Source organism: Schistocerca piceifrons, chromosome 3 (assembly GCF_021461385.2).
Source record: "Schistocerca piceifrons isolate TAMUIC-IGC-003096 chromosome 3, iqSchPice1.1, whole genome shotgun sequence".
NCBI lineage: Eukaryota > Metazoa > Arthropoda > Insecta > Orthoptera > Acrididae > Schistocerca > Schistocerca piceifrons.
This window is the reverse complement of record NC_060140.1, coordinates 110,095,691-110,112,924: the sequence shown is the minus strand read 5'-3', so window position 1 is coordinate 110,112,924 and position 17,234 is coordinate 110,095,691. Positions and strand designations below refer to the sequence as shown.

Below are 17,234 nucleotides of genomic sequence, written 5' to 3'. Positions count from 1 at the left end.
ATGTAGAACGAATTCTGGGTGTATTCCATCCGGTCCGGTTTCCTTTCCCGCCTTGATGTTCTCCAGCGCTTTTCTCATTTCAGTAGTGATAAATTTGGAAAAATATTGATCCAAAGATGTGCTGTTTGTCTTAAAGGGCTTAAGTTCACGGCTTATTGTTCTTGTATGATTTTTGTCCCTTGGAGCTCTGGTTGTAGCCTGTATGTGAGCTGCAATCCTATTTGCAGATATATCTGTAGATTTTTGATGTAATTTGTTAGCTGGCGAGGACATGAGCCGTGATAAGCTCACAAAAGCGCTTCTCAATCTCGATTACAGTGGTTCGGAAACTAACGTGCTGTGTTCGGTGGAATTCGAATATATACTTTTATAACACGGAAGCGTATCGTAATACGAAAACATGCAGCGTACATGTTGCTGCACATCAAAGATCTTTGCAAAATGCGCTTTTTTTTTGCTGGAGTTCGTTTTCTAAAGTGTCGGGAAGTTGTACACCGGTCTATAAAACATTAACCATTCAAAGCATTGATAAGTTTTACAGTTCCGAGGGAAAGTATGCAGTCACTTAACATGGAAAAAGTGTTTCTTCACCCGAGAAAAAGTGTGTCTTTATCCGGGAATTTTTTTCCTTGTCCGCGCGTACACCCTAAATAAGACAGCTTTCAAATTTTGCCAGGTGCTGATAATGCTACCCTGTACGAGTACGCGACATCTCGGTTTCGTTCACATGATCACTCAACATCTGACACTATTCACGCTTCGTAAATACTCTACTAGGCCTGCTAACAGTGCCAAACACGAACACTTTGACATCCGTTTTGGCTGTCGTAGAGCACTCAACTCCAGTCATCGCCTACTCGCTGTGCACGTGTACGAAGTTAGCTGACATCCAGCCACTTCTTCTGAGCGCTTCACTTTTTCTTTTTTTGTTACGCATTGTACTTGAGAAACAGGTGCCCGGCAGAGTGTATTGAATAGACTGCTGTGTGTTGTGATGTTTCGTGCTCGCGCAATCTTTACCCGTTTTCGATCATGAAAGCGGGCGAATACTCGCTAGCATTGGACTCTTGTACCTCAATGTATTCTCGTGCTAAAAATACGCAGAGCGCGCGTGATGGCTTCCACCTGCGCATTGTGTACTCTGCGGAGCACATATCTGATAGTTCAGGTTGTGTTGCGCTGCCACGGTAGTCCATGGTGGCCCACTTCCAAGCGAGGCTGCGCCGTGGCTACGACCCAACGACCTGTGTGCGACAGGATCGGCGTTCATATCCGGACCATCCTTAGACGGCGAATGGTTCCTTCAAAAAGGCCATTTCCAGTTGCTAGAAAGATTTACCAGAGCAGTTGCTTATAATAATTTATCTTTATTAACGACAGACTACAACGGTATTGACGCGCTGGATTAGCTGAGCGGTCTAAGGCGCTGCAGTCATGGACTGTGCGGCTGGTCCCGGCGGAGGTTCGAGTCCTCCTTCGGCCATGTGTGTGTGTGTTTGTCCTTAGGATAGTTTAGGTTAAGTAGTGTGTAAGCTTAGGGACTGATGACCTTAGCAGTTAACTCCCATAAGATTTCACACACATTTTTGAACTTCGGCATTTACCGACATTGTCAAGTGCCTATGAATACAATTTTGGTTAGAACATGTATAATAGTGAATTTCATGTATATTAAAGTGACTATGTTGTGCTCACGTCTAGAATAATGTGGCGGCCATATTATGTCGTTAGTGAACTGTCTTATAACTGTAAACGTGTTGATTAGATGGTAAATGACTTAAAAGTATTGAAAATACTACGTTAATTATAGTTTGACAGGTCTACTCTGACAGCGTTATATCTTTACAAAGATTACACAGGTGAACAGCGATATTATTTTACTAACTAAATTTTGTCACGATTATCTTTAGTTGTTGCATACGCTATTTACGATTTATCCACTTTCGCCTTCTAAAAATTCAATGAAGTATTTGAGGTAGTATTTGTGTCTGAATTCTGTATGTTCGTTTAATATTTCTTATGCATATTTTCTCTAGTGTATATAGATTTCCAGTTCTTCAAGAGCGTCCTTTGCAAACCTTTTGGTTTTCTGTTCAGGATTTGGAGTGTTATTTCCGATTGTATCAGCAGTGTGGTTTCGATTTTTCAAATGAAGAGCACAATATAGTCACTGTAATATAAATGATATTCACATTTATACACGGTCTCTTCAAAATGGAATTCGCAGACTCGTGACAATGGCGATAAATCCAAACAGTCTGTCGTTAATAAAGATTATTATAAGCAGCTGTTCTGGTGCGTCTTGCAAATATTCGTGTCAGTATCTGACATATACTGTATTGTGCTGCTGGCCCGAAAGAAGAAAAAAAATTACAACTGATTTCTCTTTGTTTGCCCAAATAGCTCCGTATCTAATGTATCGTTAAAAGGTTGGGGGGGGGGGGGACTACAGGAATGAAATTTATTGTAATATTCGTTCATAAATTAAACACCGTTTTGTTACAGCAGTATTACTATTTAATTTTCCAGAGGCCTTTGGCCCTTTTCGTGAGAGCCAAATCCAATAATTTTTTTGTTATTTTCTGCCTGTTCTGACATCAGCCCCCCCCCCCCCTCCCAGTGTAGTAATGGATTAAAAGATGCACTACCGTTACCCTTAAGCCGGCCGCGGTGGTCTCGCGGTTCTAGGCGCACAGTCAGGAACCGTGCAACTGCTACGGTCGCAGGTTCGAATCCTGCCTCGGGCATGGATGTGTGTGATGTCCTTAGGTTAGTTAGGTTTAAGTAGTTCTAAGTTCTAGGGGACTGATGACCACAGCAGTTGAGTCCCATAGTGCTCAGAGCCATTTGAACCATTTCGTTACCCTTAAGAAAACATACTCGCATCGAAACTTCTTTTTTAACACTTTGTTTAGTGTGTAGTAGATGGCGTGAAACACTTGGCTGCCGATTTGGCAGTTATTTAAGAGAGACAACACAAAAACTTTTTTTTTGTAACTAGAATACAAGTAAACAGCGGATAGTTGTGCCCACACCAATAGCCTTGTTAAAATTCACGTACTTTTCAGAATAGTTTTTTTTTGTTTGATTTTACAAAATGCCTTTGATAGTTGAAACTTCCTGGCGTATTAAAACTGTGTGCCGGGCCGAGACTCGAACTCGGGATCTTTGCCTTTCGCGGGCACCTGCGCATTTTCCAGTCGCTTGGGACTTTGTGCTGGGCGAAAGATTCACGATGAATGCGAGCTAGGTAAGGGAAGGGGCCAGTGCCGTACAGTACTCTTTGAAAAATCGACTGGGGTTCCATCCGGACCTGGTGATTTATTTGTTTTCAAATCTTTCAGTTGTTTCTGTACGCCAGGTATGCTTATTTCTATGTCGTCCATGTGGCGTTGCCGTGCGGGATATGGGGGACTTTGTAATTGCTGTACGCTAGCAACATGGTGATCTTCATGCTGGGAAGTGGTGTTAGCGGCATTGTCTATTGTCCACCATTCGTAATGTCTTTAAAGCTCGTGTAGAGGTTCGTTAATGTCTGTTGGGTGGTGTCTTCCTGTACGACAACACTGACAAATTGCGGTGTCTTTCCTGATAAGCCTGTGTAGATAAATTGGCTGAGGGCGGTGTAGGGATACACGATGCACTGACTAGGATGTACGTGCGAAAGCTGGCTTGCGGAACGTTACATGCGGGTGCCATCGTAGAGACGGTGTATTACGTCATGGCCGGTACAAGTACGTGACTCACCTGCGCGGTTGGCGGGTGTAGTCTTGGACAGAGTTGTAGGAGGGGGGGTAGCGTAAAGGCTGGCGACACGCGGGAGGGGAAGAGGAAAGAGGCTGGAGGTGGGGGTGGGGGTCGCGGTGGAATCCGGTGCTGAGGGACTATTGTTAGCCGCGGAATTGAAACGGGCCGTGCCTGTGTCGTCGCCGCGGCAACAGTGTCCCGCTTATCTCGCCGCGGGCCCCTATCGACATCGCCCTCTGCTCGCTTCTCGGCAGGAAACAATGGAGACAAATCCTCGGCGGCTCCGGAGTGAGCTATTGGAAGTCGGCATGCGACGCGCGGAATGTCTCCCGCGGCCTGGCGACGACCACTTCCCCCACTGTGCCGCTGTGACTCGTGATCTTTAGGGGTATTTTCTTTGCGACATGGGACGTTCCAACAGCATTCGATATTAGTTTTATATCGATACTATCGATACCTCGATAATAATGGAGCAAAAATTGAAGAATACAGTTTCTACGAGGGTCACTCCAAAAGAAATGCACACTGTTTTTGTAAAAATACAGTTTTCATTCTGCATGTGTGGAAGTTTTACAGTGTGTAGATACACCCTTCCCGCTTGTTTTCAAACTTAGTTCATCCAGTTCCCGCAAATGACGCCGTCACAGTATGTCTTCAAGATGGATGCTACACTTGACGTTCGTCAGAAGCAAGGTGCTGTCATAGAATTCCTGTGCTGTGAGAACGAGACAGTGGGAAACATCCACAAGAGCTTGAAAAAGGTGTGTGGGGAAGGAAGTGTTTGCAGAATATTGAAAGCGTTGCCGTTAAAAAAGGTTTGTGCCAGGTGGGTTCCCAGGATGTTGACAGTGGCTCACAAAGAAACAAGGAAAACGGTATGCAGCGAACTTTTGGAACAGTATGAGAATGGTGGAGATGAATTTCTTGGAAGAATTGCGACAGGTGATGAGACATGGGTCCATCATTTCTCACCAGAGACGAAGAGGCAATCAATGGAGTGCCATCATGGAAATTCACCCAAGGAAAAAAAAAAAAATTGAAAATCACACCTTCTGCTGGAAAAGTTATGGCTACGGTGTTTTTCGATTCCGAAGGACTCTTGCTTGTGGACATCATGCCAAGTGGAACCACCGTAATTTCTGATGCATATATGACGACAATGAAGAAACTTTAAGCTCGACTGAGTCGTGTTCGACCACACCGGCGAAAGCAGGATGTTTTATTGTTGCACGACAATGCACGGCTACTTGTCAGTCAAAAAATCATGGAAACGATCACAAAACTCGGATGGACAACACTGAAACACCTGCCTTACAGTCCTGACCTGGCTCCATGTGACTATCATCTCTTTGGGAAACTGAAAGACTCTTTTCGTGGAACAAGGTTTGGAGATGATGACTCTCTTGTGCACGCTGCCAAACAGTGGCTCCAACAGTTTGGTCCAGAATTTTACGGTGCGGGTATACAGGGGCTGGTTCCAAGATGGCGTAGGGCAGTTGAGAGGGGTGGAAACTATGCGGAGAAATGAAAATGTTGTTCCTACAGGATGTATGTACACACTGTAAAACTTTCAAACATGTAGAATAAAATATGGATTTAGAAAAGAAATTGTGTGCATTTCAGTTGGAGTGACCCTTGTGCCAAGCTGTTGTTATAAAACGGGGATTTATTAACCACTGCTAGCTAGTTTTGAGCTCTGCTCCTTCACAAGTCCTTCCTCTAACGCGATAATATGCCAGGTTTACATGCAAATCAAAATATAAAAAGCTCTACAACTGCACTGGATGTAAAATTTTGCAATATTGTGGATGAGTCTTCCTCGTAAGTGGTACAATATAGAAGTCATGCATAATTCATGCATAGGATGGTCATCATTGTACATGGGCTAAAATATAATTGGTTGGCCATACTCCATGATAATGGCATCCTCTTAAATCCTAATGCTACTTAATACACCAAAATGCCACTTCACAACATCAAGAAATTCTCCTTCATTTTCATTTCTTTCACTTTTCCTTGATCCACTCTAATCTATTTTGAAATGCGTACTGACGCACCCGTCTCGCCATCGCCTTTATATACCTCGCTGAATTGGAACATATCGCAGCCGTCCGGAGTGACCGAGGGGTTCTAGGCGCTACAGTCTGGAACCGCGCGACCGCTCCGGTCGCAGGTTCGAATCCTGCCTCTGGGATGGATGTGTGTTGTCCTTAGGTTAGTTAGGTTTAAGTAGTTCTAAGTTCTAGGGGACTGATGACCTCAGAAGTTGAGTCCGATAGTGCTCAGAGCCATTTGAACCATCTGAACATATCGCCACAACAGGATAATGGAACATTCGATAACATTGTTGAACATCTAGGAGCATTTTCAAATATTCTGAAAACCTCTAGAACATTGTGTAAGATTCACAAACATTCTGGAAGATGGTATAATGTTGTGGAACATTTTCGAACCTTTTGGAATGTTCTGTAACATTCTGGAACATTCTACAAGACTTTCCATCATTCTAGAAGGAACTTACTGGCTAGACTGGGCCACTAGAACACTTCATTCGCTGTTGTTTCACCCATTTGACACCCATGCAAGCCCTCACAGTTTTGAACCGAAACTTTCTTCGTGGATGGGGAATGGAGGGCTACCATACCATAAGGCACCAACTGGGCTGTGCGGCCGGGTCCCAGATTTACAGCGGCACGCACGGAGGAATACATTACGGTATTTTGTATATTTTATTGTTGTTATTGTTATTAAGTTTGTACGCATTTGTGGCACCTTAAAAGTGAGGATGATGAGAAGTTACATTTAGGGAGGGAGTGGGGAATACGGAGACAGTAATAAATTTATTAAAAAACTAGAAACCCGCCTCGATTGCGAAAAAAGCACTTAGTGTTAACCTAGGTTTCGGCGTATATAACTACACCTTCTTCAAAACAATAAAACCCACAAGTGCCTAAGAAGACCTTTGTCAATTATTAAAAGAACACCATAGCTATACATTTATAAACGAAAAAAAGGCAAACACAAACAGTTCATATATATTAAAGTCTAAACCACTACTTAACTTAATGGTGTAACCTACACCTCACACCGGCGTAGGGTGGGTTTTATTGTTCTGAAGAAGGTGTAGTTATCTACGCCGAAACCTAGGTTAACACTACGTGCTTTATTCGGAATCGAGGCGGGTTTCTAGTTTTTTAATATATTAACCAACGATTGCTGACGCGCTGCAATGTTGAAGGTTCTTACAGTAATAAACGATGACTCTCCTTCAGAACCGACGCGTTGGGCCTGCCGAGGAGTGACTCAGAGGCAAGAGACCTCCCCTATAATGGGAACATCGTTGAATGACGTCTCCAGACCAGTGTTCCAGTCCTGAAGACACCCGTAGTTTGTCGGTGTTTGTCTGTTGCACCCCGTTCTGAAACTAATAGACGACAGCGGTGCTCAGTGGCAGCACAGCAGCTAGCAGTTTACGATCGCGATCCGTAACGAGTACACGACACAGGTGCTCCCTACAGCAGAGCGCGCAGCTGCCTCGCCGTGGACTCACTGGCGGGGACGTAAATCGCCCCGCAGCCCTTCCGCGCCGCCGACAAGTGCTCGCCTACACCACGGGCGAAAGAGCGCGCTTTTCACTTCACACTGCTTCGCCATCTGGAGCTTCTCGCCAGTGGTTGTCCTTGTGACCCGGGCGGCACGTCTGTTTCAGAAGGATTTATTTATTTCCGCAGGTGGCAGCCGTGACGAGCACCAGCTGGCGATCTCCGGCGACGGCGGCCGTAGCTTTGCCGCCGCGGACTTCATGACACTGCACTCAACAGGTAGGCAGCCAGCAACACACTACAGCCGGGCCGGCCAACAGGTGTATCATTTACGGTACTGCAGCGTCTGTGTGATCAAGAAGTACGATCCAGTGTTTCTTCGGACGTGCATGCAAGTCTGAACAACACACGCACTGCAGTATCGTATTCTGCCGATTCTAGGCAGCGACTTTCAGTTAAAATGTCACGCATCTGTATTGGAATTACACTACTGGCCATTAAAATTGCTACACCACCAAGATGACGTGCTACAGACGCGAAATTTACCCGACAGGAAGAAGATGCTTTGATATGCAAATGATTGGTTTTTTAGAGCATTCACACAAAGTTGGCGCCGGTGGCGACACCTACAACGTGCTGACATGAGGAAAGTTTCCAACCGATTTCTCGTACACAAACAGCAGTTGACCGGCGTTGTCTGGTGAAACGTTGTGGTGATGCCTCGTGTAAGGAGGAGAAATGCGTACCGTCACGTTTCCGACTTTGATAAAGGTAGGACTGTAGCCTATCGCGATTGCGGCTTATCGTATCGCGACATTGCTGTTCGCGTTGGTCGAGATCCAATGACTGTCAGCAAAATATGGGATTGATCGGTTCAGGAGGGTAATACGCAACGCCGTCCCGGGTGCCAATTGCCTCGTATCACTAACAGTCGAGATGACAGGCATCTTATCCGCATGGCTGTAACGGATCGTGCAGCCACGTCTCGATCCCTGAGTCAACAGATGGGGACGTTTCCAAGACAACAACCATCTGCCCGAAACGTTCAAATGGTTCAAATGGCTCTGAGCACTATGGGACTTATCATCTATGGTCATCAGTCCCCTAGAACTTAGATCTACTTAAACCTGACCAACCTAAGGACAGCACACAACACCCAGCCATCACGAGGCAGAGAAAATCCCTGACCCCGCCGGGAATCCAACCCGGGAACCTGGGCGTGGGAAGCGAGAACGCTACCGCACGACCACGGGATGCGGGCCCGAAACGTTCGACGACGTTTGCAGCAGCATGGACTATCAGCTCGGAGACCATGGCTGCGGTTACCTTGACGCTGCGTCACAGACAGGAGCGCCTGGGTGCACGAATGGCAAAACGTCATTTTTTTGGATGAATCCAGGTTCTGTTTACAGCATCATGATGGTCGCATCCGTGTTTGGCGACATCGCGGTGAACGCACATTGGAAGCGTGTATTCGTCATCGCCATACTGGCGTATCACTTGGCATTATGGTATGGGGTGCCATTGGTTACGCGTGTCGGTCACCTCTTGTTCGCATTGACGGCAGTTTGAACAGTGGACGTTATATTTCAGATGTGTTACGGCGCGTCGCTCTACCCTTCATTCGATCCCTGAAAAACCCTACATTTCAGCATGATAATGCACGGCCGCATGTTGCAGGTCCTGTACGGGCCTTTCTGGATACAGAATATGTTCGACTGCTGCCCTGGCCAGCACATTCTCCAGATCTCTCACCAATTTCAAACGTCTAGTCAATGGTGGTCCGAGGAACTAGCTCGTCACAATACGCCAGTCACTACTCTTGATGAACTGTGGTATCGTGTTGAAGCTGCATAGGCAGCTGTACCTGTACACGCCATCCAAGCTGTGTTTGACTCAATGCCCAGGCGTATCAACGCCGTTATTACGGCCAGAGGTGGTTGCTCTAGGTACTGATTTTTCAGGATCTATGCACCCAAATTGCGTGAAAATGTAATCATATGTCAGTTCTAGTATAATGTATTTGTCCAATGAATACCCGTTATCATCTGTATTTCTTCTTGGTGTAGCAATTTTAAATGTGTACCACTGCAGGTTTTGTATTTCAGAAGTTTGGGTCTGGCTGTGAATCGTGCAGGGATAGCCAAAGAGGTTAACCCTTTCAGACGATGTGGTTCCGTTTGAAGCCGCGTAGGATTTTCTCATTTTTGTGTCATACGCGGGGAAAAATCAGGAATTATTTTTTTAAAGCTATATATTTTGAAACTGTTTACAAAGCGACCTTATTTTCTTCAAAATACTTCCCGTGACAATATATTTGTCCCACCGGTGCTTCGACTGTTCGAAACATGTTTTGTAGAAATGGCTGACAGCTCCTCCTCCTCCTTTTTTTTTTTTTTTTTTTATTATACTGTAGTGTCGTCAAGTCGGTGTCCTTTCATGCCCCTTTTCATGCGCGGCAATAAGAAAAGTCGCACGGAGCCAGGTGTGGCGAAGTAGGTTCGTGGGGCAGCGTAACCATGCCATTTTTAGGCAGAACCTGTCTAACAGAGGAGGATATGCGCGCAGGTGTGTTGTCGCGGTGGAAGAAACAGTCTCCTGTCTGCCACAGATCGGGCTGAAATGAGCTCCAAGATAACCCAGTAATCCCTGACAGCTGATCAATTGTCTGTCGACAGTCTGTGAGCACATGCTCTCGAATTTTTGCAATACTTTCGTCGATTCGGGCAGCTGAAACCACTGCGGCTCTACCAGCGTCATGAGTAGTTGTGACAAGTTGTATTTCCAGTTTCACGCGATGTACTCTCGCACACTAAATGAAGCGGAAATTCCGGCGGGTCTTTGGAAAGGGATTCCTATTGATCTGAGTCAGATTGACTGGAGGAGTGAAACTGGAGATGATGTATTAACTGAAGACAGTGATCTCGATTTGGGGATAGTATACTATAACAAATAGTTTTCCAGACTAATCAGATGGCCAAGTGCATCATCGGAACCATACACAGTGGCTCCTTTTGAAACCACTCTGTATTTGTTGAATTAATGTATACAACACTGATTTCTCAGATTTTTCTGCCTCATTTATGTCTAATAATCAAATAAAAACAAGAAGATTAAAAAATTTAATTTTTAATATTTAGACTCTCGAAAGGTTCAAGCGATGTTTCGCGCAAAGCGGGTTCGAGTACCAGTCCGGTACACTGTCGTCATTCCATTATGCAGCCCATCGTTTCCCTCTTCGCAGCTGTGAATACATTTCACGTATTGTTTACCATCACATACAATTTTTTATCGTTACGGAATCCTACACAGAAGCGCCAAAGAAACTGGTATAGGCATGCGTATTCAAGTACAAGAAATACGTTAACAGGCAGAATTAGGCGCTGCAGTCGGCAACGCCTATATAAGACAACAAGTGCTGATGCAGTTGTTAGATCGGCTACTGCTGCTGAAGTGGTAGGTTGTCAAGATTTAAGTGATTTTGGACGTGGCGTTATAGTGGGCCCACGAGCGATGGGACACAGCAAAAAATGGCTCTGAACACTATGGAACTTTACTTCTAAGGTCATCAGTCCCCTAGAACTTAGAACTACTTAAACCTAACTAACCTAAGGACATCACACACATCCATACCCGAGGCAGGATTCGAACCTGCGACCGTATTGGCTTTTGGAGCTGAAGGCCCACTCGTGTACCCTTGATGACTGCACGACACAGATCTTTACGCCTCGCCTGGGCCCCTCAACCCGACATTGGTCTGTTGATGACTGGAAACATGTCGGACGAGTCTCGTTTCAAATTGTATCGAGCGGATGGACGTGTACGGGTATGGAGACAACCTCATGAATCCATGGACCCTGCATGTCAGCAGGGGATTGTTGAAGCTAGTGGAGGCTCTCTAGAGAGTGTGCAGTTGGAGTAATATTGGACCCCTGATAAGACTCGGACGGGTGATACGAACGTAAGTATCCTGTCTGATCACCTGCATCCATTCTGCATTCCGACGGACTTGGGCAATTCCAGCAGGACAGTGCGACACTCCACACGTCCCGAGTTGCTACAGAGTGGCTAAAGGAACACTTTTCTGAATTTAAACACTTCTGCTGGTTACCAAACTCACCAGACACGAACATTATTGAGCATATCTGGGATGCACCGCGCTGTTCAGAAGAGATCTCCACCACCTCGTACTCTTAACGTATTTATGGACAGCCCTGCAGGATTCATAGTATCAATTCCCTGCCGCACTACTTCAGACATTAATGAAGGGCGTGCCAGGTCGTGTTGCTTCCCTGCTGTTGCTCGCTGGGTCCCTACACGATATGAGGCAGGTGTGTCAGTTCCTTTGGCTCTTCAGTGTACTTTAATTAACTAGTGAGAATCCTGCGCGCGTCGTATTTTTGTGGCGGTTTGACTACACTGGTTTACAGATCTTAAAGTACAAAAGTAACTTTCGCATGATGTGCCACTGCCAAGTAACGCAGCTGATTGAAACTTTAACCAAACAAATAAACAATTACTACAGTTTAATACAGAAGATAACAAAGAAATTCGCAATCAGGCTAACAGAAATGAAGCTTTTATTCAAAGATAATAATCACATCGATGCGCGATTTACACTGCGGTGACGAAAGCCATGGGATACCTCCTAATATCGTGTGAGACCTCGTTTTGCCAGCCGTTGAGCAACTCTGAACAAGTCTTTGCAAGTCCACTGAAAAAAAAAAAAATTTGAGGCATGCTGCCTCTCTAGCCGTCTATAATTGCGATCGGTGCAGGATTTTGTGCACGTACTGATCTCTCGATTACGTCTCATAAATGTTCATTAGATTCATATCAGCCGATCTGGGTGGCCAAATCATTCGCTTGAGTGTTCCAGGATGCTCTTCAAATCAATAACATGTAGAGTCGCAGCCAAGTAGAATCTCTGTTGTACTGTGTTTGGAAAGCGGGACAAAAAGCTATTAAACAGGTGGTCGTAATGCTTTGCTCATTGGTGTATGATGTGAAGTGTGGAAGGCATACACTTCCATGTTACTTTATTTAGTTTCATTATTTATTTATTTATGAATATCCATGTAAGTTAAGCGATCTAGATGTACACCTATGTATATGTTTTCACAACCGAATAATCGAATGGATCCCAGAATTTAGTTAAATACGTAGCTGAGATGAAGCACCTGTATAAATATAAGATCTCAAATGATTTGCTAACTTTTTTATGACCACTGCAGAACAAAGTAACATAGTAAATTGGGAAGCTGGGTTTGGAGAGGCGTAAATTCTATCTGGTAAAATTTTCAGTAATATCCAGTTAGTTTTCGACAGAACATCAGCCGGGACCAAAGAATGCTAACTAGCTCTTCATGTTGCCAAGTGCACAGTTGTTTACTGCACAGATGTAAAAGCGTGGTATCCTCAGATTGCTATATCGATGAAATGGAACGGGCACATAAACTCAGTTGTAGGTAAATTAATGACTTACGATTCGTTCATTGGCTATTGGAAACTGTTGTTTGTCCACAAAATAGATTGCACGCGAAACATTTGTAGGGCTAGTAATTGAAAGAGATGAGTATCAGATCGGACGAACAAGGGATATCGATCGCAAACAAGAAACGGGGCTGTTGAAGCTTAATCCCGTATGACTGGCGAGAGAGCGCAGCGGAAATGTTGAAAGATCGTAAGTGGCGGACACTTCAAGGAAGACACCGCAAATTCCGCAAGAAACTGCTTAGAAAACTTCAAGAATCGTCTTCCAGGGCAGAAACGGCGGATATTCTGAGTCCGCTACGTTTCTATCCCGAGAGGCAGCGCAGATAAAATTAGGCGAATAATAGTTTGCACAGACCAGAGCAAGGCGTCATTCTTCCCATAGTTCATTCGCGAATGGAAACAGGAAAACAAGCCGTAGTGTATGACTCAGTAAAAAGTACCGTGCATCGAACACTTTCGATACACCAGCTGCCATAGAGAGACAAGGGTTAAAGTCACTATCTCATGTCGGGGGAAAACAAGAAAAGAATTGTATTGCGTTGGAAACCATATTTATGACTTGTCGGGAGCAACTAATGCTGAAGGAGATGAAGGAAAGGTTTTTTTTGCCCAAAATTAGTTTACTGGTATACAAATGAAAAAGCAAGGCAATCAATCGTCCTTTTTGCAGGTTTTATTCACGCAAATCTAGATTTCGGATAGTGCTTAGCCATTATTACTGCACTATTTGAGGAGCGCCGGAACAAAAACCGATAAATCTGCATTTGCTGTTAATACAGAAAGTAACAAATAGTGATCTCTAAATGGCTCCACAAGCAATAAAAAGAAGAAACACACCATAAAACACTTGATGTTTCGTTGTGTTGAAAATTATTTTGTGGCAGCATGTATTATTACTCCCGTGTATCTCCCCCCTACAGCTCAAACACGCGAATACAGCAAAAGTGGATATATCGGGTTTTGTTCCAGCGCTCCTCATTTGATAGTATCAATGCATGTCAGTTCCCTGTTGTTTGGGCATCTGTCACAGCTCTTTCAAGACTACAAATTTACTGGTATCAAGTATTAACGTAGAACCGAGGACGAAGCACAGCTTCAGTGAAAGTCAAACATGTGGCTTTGTAAAAGTGGAGAATAAGAAATTGAAAGGCTTTAAAAAGAAAATGTGCAATAATGAATAGAAATATGTGGAAAATTCGTATGCGAAGAAGGGCAAATTAATGCGACGTATTGTTGCATTTTCGTCTGGAAAGAGCATACGGGAAAACTGTGCAGATGTAGAAAAATTATTAGCATGTGTGAAACAGTTTACTTAGGGCGTTGGGTATATAAGCTCTGCGTAAATGAAAATACTGATACAACCTAAATATGCAGAGGGAATTAAAAGTACTTAAGTGCAGGATGGAAAGACGTTTGTGGCCTGGAGAGGAAGTAAGTGCGCTACTGTATTACTATTGGTTCATGTCGTAAGTTTGGTTTCCGGTATCGATGGCAGTCGCAACGGCTGCCCCCCAGTCACGCAGAGCATTGCGCCAGATCGTACGGCCTTGACCAGAACATGAAGCAGCCGTATGCGTTCCCACAAGTTCGTGAGTGTTGTCATTCACGTAAGACATTTTAATTCTTATACGGCGCGTCGTTAAATTTGTGGAAGCGCAAAATCTGCACTGATGCGTGCTCAATTGTAATTCCACCTTATGATTACTACGAGTAGTTTAACAAAGCCCAAACAGGAGCTGACTTGTTGAGTAGGTCTGCAGTGTTTCTCACTACACACTGCTGACACTGTGCTAAATCGATTCACCTGTAATCTGTAAGACAGCACGCCATCAGTATCTCATATCGCCATGTAATCTCTTTGACGTATGTTGTAAGAAAATGGTTCAAATGGCTCTGAGTACTATGGGACTTAACATCTCAGGTCATCAGTCCCCTAGAACTTAGAACTACTTAAACCTAACTAACCTAAAGACAGCACACAACACCCAGCCATCACGAGGCAGGATTCGAACCTGCGACCGAAGCGGTCGCGCGGTTCCAGACTGTAAGATCATGAACCGGTTGGTAACCAGTAATACTCACACCGATTATTTAAAGAATAGATCTCCCACGCATAAAATATCTAGCTTTTCGCTCATCTTAATGTTTACGACGTCATATCCCGTGAAGTATGTCGTACAGTGATATAATTTTGCTGGTACATTCATATGTGGATACTGCCTGCAAAATTTGTTGCGATTGGGTTTAGTAGTTAGGAAGTAATAGACTTACAGGTCATGCTTTATGGTGAAGTTTTACTGCGTGAATAGGGAAACGTAGTAAGCGGTAAACTACTTTGCTTTCAGTGTTCGTTGTGTGTGTATGCCGTGGGGTGGGGGGAATTCAAAGATGGAAAAGTTTGACATTGTGTGTGAAGTTTATTGAAAGTGGCTAAATGCTCTAATTCTGAAATAATGGATGAATATCATCTGCGTAATTTGTGCACCGTTAAGTGGCCGAGCGGTTCTAGGCGGTTCAGTCTGGAACCGCGTGACCGCTACGGTCGCAGGTGCGAATCCTGCCTCGGGCATGGATGTGTGTGATGTCCTTAGGTTAGTTAGGTTTAAGCAGTTCTAAGTTCTAGGGGACTGATGACCTCAGATGTTAAGTCCCATAGTGCTCAGAGCCATTTGAACCACTTTTTGCATCGTGAATTAGAACCATTTTTTGCCCCGTGAATTACGCTGCCATAAAAACTGACTTACGTTGACTCACAACAATCATAGGATACATGGAATAAACAAGGCGTTGGAAGTTCCCTGCAGAAACATTGGGCCACGCTGTCCATACAGCCGACCGTAATGGCGAAAGTGTTGCCTGTACAGGATGTTGTGCACGAACTGACCTCTCGTCTATGTCCCACAGATGTTCGATGGGATCCATGTGGGAGGCGAAATCATTCGCTCGAATTGTTTAGAATGTTCTTCAAACGAATTACAAACAATTGTGGGCCGGTGACATGACATCGTTGTTTGGAAAAATGAAGTCCACGGCCGCAAATGGTCTCCAAATAGCCGAAAATTACCATTTCCCATAAATGATCGGTTCAGTTGGTCCAAAGGACCCAGTCCATTCCATGCAAAAACAGCCCACATCACCGTGGAGCCGCCACCAGCTTGTGCACATTGTAGATCCATGGCTTCGTTGGATCTGCGCCATACTCGAACCCTACCATCAGCTCTTGCGAACTGAAACCGGGACTCATCTGACCAGGCCACGGTTTTCCAGTCTTCCAGAGTCCAACCGATACGGTCTCGAGTCCAGGAGAGGCGCTGCAGGCGATGTCGTGATGTTAGCAAAGGCACTCACGTCGGTCGCCTGTTGCTATAGCGCTTTATCGCCAAATTTCGCCGCTCTGTCCTAATGGATACGTTCGTTGTACATGCCACATTGGTTTCTGCGGTTATTTGACGCAGTATTGCTTGTCTGTTGGCAACTCTACGCAAACGTCGCTGCTCTTGGTCGTTAAGTGAAGGCTGCCGGCCACTGCGTTGCCCGTGGCGACAGGAAATGCCCGAAATTTGATATTCTTGGCAAACTCTTGACACTATGAATCTCGGAATATTGAATTCCATGACGTTTTCTGAAATGATACGTCTCATGCGTCTAGCTCGGAGTACTATTCCTCTTTCAAAGTCTGTTATACAGGGTGATTCAAAAATAATGCCACAACTTTAGGAATTTAAAACTCTGCAACGACAAAAGGCAGAGCTAAACACTATCTGTCGGCGAATTAAGGGAGCTATAAAGTTTCATTTAGTTGTACATTTGTTCGCCATTTCAGCCAATAAAGTTTTTGGTCCCTTTTTCTTCGAAGGTGCTACTGTAACTGGACTACAGTATCTGGAGATGTTAGGGAATTGGCTGTTCCCTCAGCTCGAACAAGAACCACAACAATTCATATTTCAGCAGGATGGAGCGCCACCACATTGGCACTTATCTGTCCGTAACTACCTGAACGTCAACTACCCGAGGCGATGGATCGGCCGCCAGGCAGCCCGTGACAGAGCACTTCATCACTGGCCTCCAAGAAGCCCTGATCTTACCCCCTGCGATCTTTTCTTATGGGGGTATGTTAAGGATATGGTGTTTCGGCCACCTCTCCCAGCCACCATTGATGATTTGAAACGAGAAATAACAGCAGATATCCAAACTGTTACGCCTGATATGCTACAGAGAGTGTGGAACGAGTTGGAGTATCGGGTTGATATTGCTCGTGTGTCTGGAGGAGGCCATATTGAACATCTCTGAACTTGTTTTTGAGTGAAAAAAAACCTTTTTAAATACTCTTTGTAATGATGTATAACAGAAGGTTATATTATGTTTCTTTCATTAAATACACATTTTTAAAGTTGTGGTATTCTTTTTGAACTACCCTGTATTCCCGTCGCGCGGCCATAATCACGTCGG

The 17,234-nt window shown here is 44.6% G+C and overlaps 1 long non-coding RNA gene across 1 annotated transcript in view; it reads left to right on the top strand.

Annotated features, from left to right (window-relative positions):
• Nucleotides 1-7,465: 7,465 nt before the first annotated feature.
• LOC124789706 overlaps nt 7,466-17,234 on the top strand; it is a 479,897-nt gene continuing 470,128 nt past the window's right edge. Inside the window, exon 1 of the long non-coding RNA XR_007016154.1 lies at nt 7,466-7,568. This is a non-coding gene — a long non-coding RNA (uncharacterized LOC124789706). The remainder of the gene's footprint in view (nt 7,569-17,234) is intronic.